This window comes from Oryx dammah, unplaced genomic scaffold, assembly GCF_014754425.2.
Source record: "Oryx dammah isolate SB20612 unplaced genomic scaffold, SCBI_Odam_1.1 HiC_scaffold_8, whole genome shotgun sequence".
Classification (NCBI taxonomy): domain Eukaryota; kingdom Metazoa; phylum Chordata; class Mammalia; order Artiodactyla; family Bovidae; genus Oryx; species Oryx dammah.
In genome coordinates this window covers 922,971-930,863 of record NW_024070192.1, presented here as the reverse complement: position 1 = coordinate 930,863, position 7,893 = coordinate 922,971, and the positions used below count along the sequence as shown (strand labels likewise).

Sequence of the window (7,893 nt, the reverse complement as noted above, 5' to 3'; positions counted from 1 at the left end):
GGTTGTAAGTTTCAATGGCAAGTTGAACAGAGGTGGTGAGAGTGGGCATCCTTGTCTTCTTACTTTCACTGTTGATATCATGTTGGCTGTGAGTCTGTCATAAATGGCTTTTCTTAGGTTGAGATATGTTCCCTCTATAACCCTTTGCTAAGAGTTTTTTTTTTAAATCATAAATGGATGTAGAATTTTATCAGATGTTTTTTCTGCATCTCTTGAGATTGTCATGTGGTTTTTGACTTTTCTTTCATTGATATGGTTTATTGCATTGATTGATTTGGGTATGCCGAATCAGCCTTGAAACCCTGGAATGAATCTGACTTGATCATGGTATATGATCCTTTTTTTGTATTGCTAGACTTGATTTGCTAATATTTTCTTGAGGATTTCTGCATATATATTCATCAAAGATACTGACCTGTAATTTTCTTTTTTTGGTAGTATCTTTGCCTTGTTTTGGTCTCAGGGTGACGGTGGCTTCATAGAAGGCTTTTGGAGTGGTCTTGCCTCTTCTGTCTTTTCAGAGAGTTTGAGAAGGAAAGGTTTAAGTTCTTCTTTGTGTGAATTTTCCAGTGAAGTCATCCAGACCTGGACTTTTGCTTGCAAAGAGTTTTTAAAATTATGTCCATTCCCTGGTGGCTCAGATGGTAAAGCGTCTGCCTACGACTCAGGAGACCCGGGTTCGATCCCTGGGTTGGGAAGATCCCCTGGAGAAGGAAATGGCAACCCACTCCAGTGTTCTTGCTGGAGAATCCCATGGATGGAGGAGCCTGGCGGGCTACGTCCATGGGGTCGCAAAGAGTTGGACACGACTGAGCGACTTCACTCAGGTTGAGAAGGAAAGGTGTAAGTTCTACTTTGTGTGTTTGGTAGAATTTTCCAGTGAAGTCATCCAGACCTGGACTTTTGCTTGCACAGAGTTTTTAAAATTATAGATTCTATTTCACTTCTAGCAATTTGTCTGTTTAAATTATCTACTTCTTGACTCAATTTTGTCAGGTTTTATTTTTTCTTTATTTCTGTGGTATTGTTATTTCCCTTTTATAATTTCTTGTTTTGTTTTTTTTTTTTTTTTTTTTTGGAGTCCTCTGCTTTCTTCTTGATGACCCTGGCTAGAGATCTTTTGATTTTGTTTGTGCTCTCGAAAAATTAGCTCTTGGTTTTATTGATCTTTTCTACTATTTTTTAAAATCTCTACCTTATTTATTTTCTCTCTGATTTTTATTATTTCCTTCCTTCTGCTGACTTTGGGCTTTGCTTCTTCTTTTTCTAATTCTTTTAGTGATAGGTTAGGTTGTTTATTTGAAATTTTTCTTGTTTCTTGATGAAGCCCTTTTTAGATGGAGACACTAGGAAAATCCTATTTGAGGAGTTATCAACTGGACTAAGACCTAAAGATTGAGAAGTAGCTAATCATACAAAGGGCCATAGCAAAAGCCTTCCAGTTCCAATAAACAGTCAAAGTCTGAAGGCTAGAAAAACTCTGGTATTTTTCAGCAATTAAAAAGAAGCTGATAGCTCAAGTTCAGGTAGCAAGGGGAGGAAGTCTTGGGAAGGTAATAGTAGGGCCAGATCATGTGGGGCATCGTGGGCCAAGCCACTGAAGGATTTTAAGCAGCGAGGTTTTCTAATCCAATATATATTTTGAAGACAACCATTATGGTTGCCGAGTGTCAGGAGGAAAGCAAGAGTGTCAGTTAGGAGATAACTGGAGGTCTGGGTGAAAGAAGAGGAGTGGCCTGGACTCAGGCAGTAGAAGAAAGTAAAGGGAATGAATGGATTAGAGATCTGTTTGGGGAGCTGAATCTACAGTATTTACTGATGGGTTAAGAGAAGGGTAAACCATTCAAGGATGACACCCAAGTTCTGACTTGTGCATTCCATGTATATAATAAATGCTAAGATGGGGGTGAAGTATCAGTTCTGGACATGTGACATTAGAGGCACTCCTAAGCTAAAAGAAGGTGCCAAAAGGCAGCTGGATATCTGAATCCAGCTCTAAGAGAAGAGAAGGGAACTCTGAAGTCATTAGCATATAGCTGTGATTTAAGGCCACTGAAATGTAGATGGTTGCTTAATAGAAGAGTTAAGAGGAAAGAGGGGCTGGAAGACTAGAACAGTGTAAGTTAGAGCAGCTGGTGGAGAAATTAGAAACTTAGATGGAAAAGTGGGAGAATCTAGGTAAAACCAGGACTCACCGAGGAGACACAGACATGATTCAGCAGGTCAGAGCGAAAGGAATGCGTATAGAGACGAAAACTATTAATACATGGTTACAAGCACTGAAGACTGGCTGGCCATCACATGATGAAAAGGTGGGAAGCTAAAATAGGCCTCCAGAGTGAAAACCATGGTGATTATACTAAGAGAAATCCAACTTTTTCCAAGTAACCTGGTAAACTTAGGAATCTGCAGAAATACGTTCAGTTCAGTTCAGTCGCTCAGTTGTGTCCGACTCTTTGTGACCGCATGAATTGCAGCACGCCAGGCTTCCCTGTCCATCACCATCTCCTGGAGTTCACTCAGACTCATGTCCATTGAGTCTGTGATGCCATCCAGCCATCTCATCCTCTGTCGTCCCCTTCTTCTCCTGCCCCCAATCTCTCCCAGCATCAGAGTCTTTTCCAATGAGTCAACTCTTCACATGAGGTGGCCAAAGTACTGGAGTTTCAGCTTTAGCATCAGTCCTTCCAAAGAAATCCCAGGGCTGATCTCCTTCAGAATGGACTGGTTGGATCTCCCTGCAGTCCAAGGGACCCTCAAGAGTCTTCTCCAACACCACAGTTCAAAAGCATCGATTCTTCAGCACTCAGCCTTCTTCACAGTCCAACTCTCACATCCATACATGACCACAGGAAAAACCATAGCCTTGACTACATGGACCTTAGTCAGCAAAGCAATGTCTCTGCTTTTGAATATACTATCTAGGTTGGTCATAACTTTTCTTCCAAGGAGTAAGCCTCTTTTAATTTCATGGCTGCAATCACCATCTGCAGTGATTTTGGAGCCCCCAAAATAAAGTCTGACACTGTTTCCACTGTTTCCCCATCTATTTCCCATGAAGTGATGGGACCGGATGCCATGATCTTCGTTTTCTGAATGTTGAGCTTTAAGCCAACTTTTTCACTCTCCTCTTTCACTTTCATCAAGAGGCTTCTTAGCTCCTCTTCACTTTCTGCCATAAGGGTGGTGTCATCTGCATCTCTGAGGTTATTGATATTTCTCCCGACAATCTTGATTCCAGCTTGTGTTTCTTCCAGCCCAGCGTTTCTCATGATGTACTCTGCATATAAGTTAAATAAGCAGGGTGACAATATACAGCCTTGACATACTCCTTTTCCTATTTGGAACCATGTCCAGTTCCAACTGTTGCTTCCTGGCCTGCATACAGATTTCTCAAGGGGCAGGTCAGGTGGTCTGGTATTTCCATCTCTTTCAGAATTTTCCACAGTTTATTGTGATCCTCACAGTCAAAGGCTTTGGCATAATCAATAAAGCAGAAATAGATGTTTTTCTGAAACTCTCTTGCTTTTTCCATGATCCAGCGGATGTTGGCAATTTGATCTCTGGTTCCTCTGCCTTTTCTAAAACCAGCTTGAACATCAGGGAGTTCACAGTTCACGTATTGCTGAAGCCTGGCTTGGAGAATTTTGACCATTACTTTACTAGCATGTGAGATGAGTGCAATTGTGCGTTAGTTTGAGCATTCTTTGGCATTGCCTTTCTTTGGAATTGGAAGGAAAACTGACCTTTTCCAGTCCTGTGGCCACTGCTGAGTTTTCCAAATTTGCTGGCATATTGAGTGCAGCACTTTCACACCATCATCTTTCAGGATTTGAAATAGCTCCACTGGAATTCCATCACCTCCACTAGCTTTGTTTGTAGTGATGCTTTCTAAGGCCCACTTGACTTCACATTCCAATGTCTGGTTCTAGATGAGTGATCACACCATCGTGATTATCTGGGTCGTGAAGATCTTTTTGGTACAGTTCTTCTGTGTATTCTTGCCATCTCTTCTTAGTATCTTCTGCTTCTGTTAGGCCCAGACCATTTCTGTCCTTTATTGAGCTCATCTTTGCATGAAATGTTCCCTTGGTATCTCTAATTTTCTTGAAGAGATCTCTAGTCTTTCCCATTCTGTTGTTCTCCTCTATTTCTTTGCACTGATCGCTGAAGAAGGCTTTCTTATCTCTTCTTGCTATTCTTTGGAACTCTGCATTCAGATGCTTATATCTTTCCTTTTCTCCTTGGCTTTTCACTTCTCTTCTTTTCACAGCTATTTGTAAGGCCTCCCCAGACAGCCATTTTGCTTTTTTGCATTTCTTTTCCATGGGGATGGTCTTGATCCCTGTCTCCTGTACGATGTCATGAACCTCATTCCATAGTTCATCAGGCACTCTATCTGTCAGATCTAGTCCCTTAAATCTATTTCTCACTTCCACTGTACAATCATAAGGGATTTGATTTAGGTCATACCTGAATGGTCTAGCGGTTTTCCCTATTTTTTTCAATTTGAGTCTGAATTTGGTAATAAGGAGTTCATGATCTGAGCCACAGTCAGCTCCCGGTCTTATTTTTGTTGACTGTATAGAGCTTCTCCATCTTTTGCTGCAGAGAATATAATCAATCTGATTTCAGTGTTGACCATCTGGTGATGTCCATGTGTAGAGTCTTCTCTTGTGTTGCTGGAAGAGGGTGTTTGCTATGACCAGTGCATTATCTTGGCAAAACTCTATTAGTCTTTGCCCTGCTTAGGGCGGGGCAAAGTGTACTTCCTGGCAAATTCAATATCAAAGTGCACCATTCCTTGTTTTCTTCAAAGGAAATGGGAGGCCCAACAAGAACATGAAGCATGCTAGACTATGAGACAGACACCATGGGCTGCAGGAAAAGAGGAATTAAAGTGCTGTTCCACTAGCCAGCATCTGCTGCTGAAGTAAAGCTACACAAGTTCAGAATTTCTTCAAACTATGGTTTGGATATTAACTTGTAATTTAAAATAGAAATTATATTTGAAGACAATGAAAAATAATCAGTGCAGAATGATCAAATATGTACAAGTAAATGGCACCACACCTTCTAAGTAAATGGAAGAACCATTTTTTTTTACTCTGAAAAATAGCGCATTTCTAATGTAAACCAGTCAATCCTAAAGGAAATAAACCCTGAATATTCACTGGAAGGACTGATACTGAAGCTGAAGCCCCAGTACTCTGGCCACCTGATGTAAAGAGTTGACTCACTGGAAAAGACCCTGATGCTGGGAAAGATTGAAGGCAGGAGGAGAAGAGGGTGACAGAGGATGAGATGGTCGGAAGGCATCACCGACTCCATGGACATGAGTCTGAGCAAGCCCCGGGAGGCGGTGAAGGACAGGGAGCCCCGGTGTGCTGCAGTCCATGGCGTCGCAGAGTCGGTCATGACTGAGCGACTGAGCAGCAGCGTAAAACAGGTGACGGGATCTTAAGAAATCTTTCTAAGGATTAAAAGTAAACTTTACCCTGGATTATTATTAGAAAAATTTTAATCACTTCTTACTTTGAAGTGGACTTAGATCTCTGTTCTAGGTTTGCAATTATCCTAAACTACTTAGCTGGTTACTCAATGACTTGGCTCGAGATAACATTTATCGTTCAGGAGCTTACTGAGCAAAGGCAATGTTGAAATCTGCCTTCAGAAAGGATTTTTTTTTTTAGATCAATAATCGGATGACGGGAAATATTTGAATGCAAATTAAGTCACATTTTCACGTTCTGTTGTTTTCTTTCTCTAATAAAGTGCACACTCCCCTCCCCCATGCACCTGTGCACGTTAACCTGCAAGAAGAACGTGGAGCAGAAGACGGGCTGCTGCTTCAATCCTTCTCGTCAAATCTTAAGCGATACCCATCAGCCAAACATCTCGCTGACAGTCGTGAGGCTGCTGTCTTAATTAACTGGTGATGTTCGTGACTGAGGACCCAGACGATGAAGCTGTTTATCCATGCGCTGATCTGGCTGGGCCCCCACGAGCCTGTCCCACAGTGACATCTACACTGAACACAAATCAGACGGTGCAGCCTCAAATCGGTGTCGCGGCTCTCGTTTCCAATTCGAGAGCTGTACCGTAATCACAAGCTTCTGTGGATGAAAGGAAGTCAGCTCTCTGAATATTAGCTAATGCCACATTTGCAAGTCCTGAAGAGATCTGTGCCGTTAAAAAAAAAAAAAATAGATCATTTCGCGTGAACCTATATATATGAATTGCTTTGTTCTGCTCAGCTGATAGACGCAATGCCTGTGCTGGGATTAAACCCTTTTCATCATAAAACCTCATCTGGCTCGGAGTCCAAGTCCATCAAACCTTTTCCCTTTAAAGTCCCGCCTTTGATTCCACATCAATTTATTCAAACCGCAGCTGGGTGGCTGAAAACGAAAGGACAGCCTCATTTAAACCAACCATGTTCCCAACTTGAAAGAAGGGCTATAATTAAAAAAATGGGCATAAAAGAATGGAAATGGGATAATATTTTTTAATGGTAGTTCAAAGGCCGACAGATGTCAGAGCCTTTGAAGATGTCTGTACACTGAGCAAGGAGTTGCCATAAAGAGCCTGCCTGAGAGGTGAAGCAGCTTTGTAATGGCTGAAAAAGCCCTTGCAGACACATCCTTGTGTTTTTAATTTGTCAGAGTTTCTGCAGTATTTTCTGATTAATGACACACGATTATAACTGCATAGCAGACATATTTTTATCCCCGGCTAAATGAATCGTTTATCCCACATTCTTTCAGAACTAGATAAGAATAGGGCCCTATCCTAGGAAGCCCCAAACTGTTCCGATCGCTTCACATATTTATGCTAATTTTGTGGGACTGGCCAAACCCCGAGCTGGGACACGTTGCCAGCTTTTGTCCTCCTAATAGTCTGTTGCTGGTAACATGTGGTCGTCAGAACCCGATTCACGACAGTTTCATTCTTTTCATGTACATGGAACAATATGAGCTTGAATAATTAATTTGTGCACCGAGTCATGTCAAACCAAATTAATGTTTAAAAACATTCCTGCACTCCATCTACACAACCATGGGCTGCCACAGGGTTTCAGAAGAGAAGGAGTTGCTTAGGGGGAACGGCAGCCATCACGGCAGTATGACGTTGATGCTGCTGCAAAGGGGCTCGAACGCCGTGTGGAAAATGCTGGGGAGGCTGCGATGGGGGCTCCTGAGCGTTCCGACACGTCAGTCTGATTCGTCCTGTGAAATGGCCTCACAGTGCTCAGGGAGGCTGAGCACAAGTCAGTGGTGAACAGCAGCGCGACGAAGGCTTTCCCACGAACAGGCTCGCCCGTGACTGCTCTCAGGAACAGGCACAGGGCCGCGAGAGCTCAGAGGCTTTGAGGTCACATGGTCTGGGTTCAAACCCCAGCCCGCCAATGACTCCCCGCACTGCGTGGCCCGTCCTTTCTGTAAAAACTGACATAATACCTGGGTCCTCCAGAAAGTGTCTGAGGCACAAAACACTGCTCAATGCTCTTTCTCAAAATAATCAGACACGAAAACCTAAAACCAGGTCCTGTCCAGCTGAAAATGCTTCTTTCTGGACAGACGTGTCTGTGGGTCTCACTTGCAGGCCCCTTACGCAGCCAGGACACCCGGCCCTGAGCACACACCTGTCCGCCCCGGAAGCTCTCCTCAGCCCGGTCCTGCAAGCCTAAGCTCAGAAGATGAGGCACCAGGGCAGGGGGCGCGGGCAGGCGAAGGGCGGCCCAGCAAGCAGAGGACCGAGCAGCACCCCGACCCGTGCGTGGCCCTCACAGGCGGGGTGCCCTGGGTCCCCACGAGGACAGGTGCGTCCCGACGAGGACAAGTGCGTCCCGGCGAGGACAGGTGCGTCCCGGCGAGGACAGGTGCGTCCCGG

The 7,893-nt window shown here is 43.7% G+C and overlaps 1 protein-coding gene across 13 annotated transcripts in view; it reads right to left on the bottom strand.

Annotated features, from left to right (window-relative positions):
• The window catches only part of CEP112 (centrosomal protein 112), a 309,950-nt gene that overhangs the window by 137,230 nt on the left and 164,827 nt on the right, over window positions 1–7,893 (bottom strand). The gene's annotated exons all lie outside the window — the stretch shown is intronic.